The sequence below is a fragment of the Salvia miltiorrhiza genome, chromosome 5 (genome assembly GCF_028751815.1).
Source record: "Salvia miltiorrhiza cultivar Shanhuang (shh) chromosome 5, IMPLAD_Smil_shh, whole genome shotgun sequence".
NCBI classification, from domain to species: domain Eukaryota; kingdom Viridiplantae; phylum Streptophyta; class Magnoliopsida; order Lamiales; family Lamiaceae; genus Salvia; species Salvia miltiorrhiza.
The window spans coordinates 21,046,853-21,051,076 of NC_080391.1; positions in this window are offsets into that span (position 1 = coordinate 21,046,853).

The following is a 4,224-nucleotide window of genomic DNA, read 5'->3' on the forward strand; positions in this document are numbered from 1 at the left end:
TCTGTTCAAAGTTATGCATTTCATGTGAAAACTTTATGCATCTTTGTGTGAAACTATATGCATCTAAATTTTTTTTTGGGGGTGGGGGTGGGTCGGTGGGGGGTGGGGGGGGGGGTGGGCCAGCAATTAGAAAATCAGTTTTTGAAAAAAAAAAAAAAAAAAATTTTGGGGGAGGGGTGGGGGTGGGGGGGTGGGGGGGGTGGGGGGGGGCAGGGGCAGGGGTGGGGTGGCGAAACTACCAGATTTATTAAAATGAAATGCATTTTTTGTATAATTTAATGCATTTTTATGTGAAAACTTTATGCATTTTTGTTTGATTTTATATGCATGTGAAACATGCATATTTTTGGGGGGTGGTAATGGGGAGGGTTGGGGGGTGGTGTGGGCTGGATTGGGGGGTGGTATGGGGTGGGGTGGTGAAAATACCAAAACTGAAAAAATTAAATGCATTTTTCTGTTCAAAGTTATGCATTTCATGTGAAAACTTTATGCATCTTTGTGTGAAACTATATGCATCTAAAATATATCTATTTTGAGAAAATCTAAAAAAATATATATATTTTTTTAATTATTAAATCCGAAAATTACATTCCAATTTTACCCCTCTAGATTTTGCCTTGGAATCCTTGCCACGTGTCACCATCTTGATGCGCCACATGTCATAAATGTGTGGTCAAGATTTGGATCTAGGGATCTAATATAAGCATTGGGATCTATATGATCTCATTCCTATATATATATATATATATATATATATATATATATATACTTGAAAGCTTGAGAAATAAAATTAATCATACACCTTTTTATAGATGAAATATAAGAATTGTTGATTTGTTAAAGTATTCTTCTTTTGATAGGATTTATCTATATTTGAGTCAATCAGTTACTCCCTTCGTCCACCAAGATTATGTCAAATTGCTTGGGCACATGATTTAATAAAATTGGTGATGATTTTGATGTAGGGGAGAATGGGTCCCACCACTTTATGAGGTGTGTGATTGAGATTGAATTTTGAGTGAGTTTTTTGTAAATAAAGAGTGTTAGTAAGGATAAAATATTAAAGAGAATGAGACCATTGCCTTAAAAGGAAAGTGACATAATCTTGACGGACGCCCGATATAATAATTGTGACATAATCTTGGCGGAGAGAGGGAGTATTTGTTAATAATTGTGATCTTGATCAAATACACGCACTTACCTATGAAATTAATTTATTTATCTATACATGTACTCATGATATTTGAATAAATAAATGTTAATAATTAAATTTTATAATTTTTAGATATATATTTAATTATTTATCTATGTATATTTATATTATTTATATAATTATATATAGATGTTTCACTATTTAGGTTAGAATTAGATTAATGTGTTGAGTCAATTTTAATGTATTAAATATTGATGCACTTTTATTACTATTATTCTTATCATGCTTTACATGATATATTATTGTTATATGTATATTAAGAAAATATAAATAAATAAAGTCCTTACTATAGTACCTTTTTTTTGTTTTACCCTTTGTCCGTTAGTGTATATATATATGCGCAATGGATAAAACCAAATCTTTAATTATGTATTTATAGTTTAATATTTTTTGGATATTAAAATTGATTAAAAATTTAGAAAAAAATAAGAATGAATGAGAATTGAGGAAAATTAGAATGGAACGATTATACGATGCCACGTAGGATATGATTTATTTTGCTATAATGTAAAAATTGATTAGAAATATATAAATAAATAAGAATGAATGAGAATTGAGAAAAATGGAGTAAAATTAGAATGTAGTGATTATACGATGCCACGTAGGATAAGATTTATTTTGCTATTATATACGTAGGATAAGATTAATCTAATCTAATCCTATTTAATCCTTCAAATCGAACATGCCCTAAAAAAATAATACACTTACGTAAGCCAGAATCTGGCCGAACACCGACGGAATATTCCGTCGGTAAGAATCAAAATTCCGTCGATAAATGGAGATACCGACGGATTTCACCCGTCGTGAAAACGCTCGTCGGTAAATGATTTACCGACGGATTTTTTCTTAATTTTTTAGCTATATATATAGCTATATATCTTAATTTTTCTATTATAATTTAGCTTAATTAGCTTGTATTTCTCATCCTTTGGGTAAAAATTGACATAAGAATTATTAGAGGATATTTGGTGGAGTATTGATTGCATAACTAAGTAGTCATTAGTTCGAAATTTTATAATCCAGCATACACGTTATATGTATTTAAAAGATCTTAGTTGTGTGTGTTGCTCTAGCCCTAGGTGGTTACTGTTTAAGGTCAAAGGTTATGAGTTCAGACCCGTAATCTTTAAAATTTTTATTTAATTGTTAATTTATCAACCAAAAAAAAGGATCTTAATTAGTTAAACTATCACTCTAACAAGTTCAATTAATCTTTTTTTCTTAAATCAAGATCGAACTTATTAGATCACTTTAGAGATCACATTTAATTATACTATAAATCACTCACGATTATAATGAATCTCTCAAAGTATCCTAATTAAAATTGATTACTAATTGATCATTTCGAATTCGTGATTAAGCGATTAGTGAGCTTTAACTTTTTGACTGATCAATTAGTGGAACTCTTTTTCACTAAGCTAAAATAGGAAAAGGCATTACAAGCATGTGTTCAAACTAAGCACTCAAGAATAGGTGTACCACGTGTATCACTCTTCATTTCTTTATATTTTTAAATTATTTTTTATTCAATTTTTATTTATTATGCTTTTATATAATATAAAGATAATTAACAAGGGTTCACTCATCCATTTAGGGTTTATAATTATTTTTTTATATTTATTTGAAGTAATAATAGATTATTTGAGTTCATTAATTCAAAGTTAGGGTATATAATTTTTAAAATTTTAATTTTTCAATGATAAATAAGTACTAATTAGAGTTTATAATATAATAATAATTTTTATTTTTATAAAAAATAATTTATAAAACAAAAAAATGAAGAGTGGTACACACAACATTGTGGGACAGAGGATCTCATCTGGTGTTGATACGCCTTTAGAAACAAATTGATTAACTTTAAATATATACATTAACTAGCACTGCGCAGTAGTTGAGGGCAGTTAAGTATTTTATTTTAAATTTTTTAAATTGTTATAACAATCTTTTAAAATATATTTGCTTGGGTTGGTCAAATTAAAGTAATTCAGTTTACCACATGAGCGAGTAGGGAGGAACATGCAGAACATTTCTTTTTTCTCTAGCCTTTCAAAATTGTGCCAACACATGCAAGTGCTCGCTTTGGTGTGACATGGAATTTCTTATCGAATTGTCACTTCTTATTATATATATTATTTATTATTCCAACAATTTCTTTATTTGGGGAATCAACCTTTTTAATCTTCTTCTCCCACTTTAACAAACCATTGGGATTTCAACCCACCAAAAAATATCAGGAAAGGTGAAAATTCCATAAAAAGTACCGTAAAAATAAAATAAAGAAAGGCATACTTTGTTGTGATTTGAACTATTTAATTAAAACGTGGGCTTAGTTGAATAAATATAATATCCATTTACGAATAAAATCAGGAAATGTGATGAAAGTTCGATAAAAAGGGCCGTAAAAAATTAAAGAAATGACGAAAGGCATGTTTTCTTCATGGGTTTGAAAAAAATTGTAATTTTCACCTGAATTTTTAATTGAGCTTAAATTTATATTTTTATTATAATTTTCACCTAAGTTTGACTTTCAATTAAATTAGAGCTTAATTGATAATCGAAATTAAGTCAAATATATTAATTTTACTTTCTTAGACCTCCGAGCTTCTAAATACTATTAATCATCATTAGTTAGACTAACATCAAGTGAATTTTCGACTGCCAAATAAGTTCTAATTTCGCCGAAAATAAAACTCAAGTTAAAATTGCAACAAAAATATAAATTCATGTATTTTTTGACTTAATTGAAAGGTCATTTGAAAATTGCAACTTTTTTCAAAGTTCGTGTATTTTTTGGCTATAATCCCTTTTATTTATTTATTTATTGGGAATATATATAATAAAAAAAAGAGTTTTTTATCCCCAAATATTCTCTCTTCTCTTAATTTTTCCAATCAAATTTTCTCTATCTTCCTTTTTCCTTTGTTACTATTTTAATCTTTTTTTAAAAAATAGTTAACTTTGATTCATGAAAACATATTCAATATGAATATTAAATTAAAGATTAAAAAAAG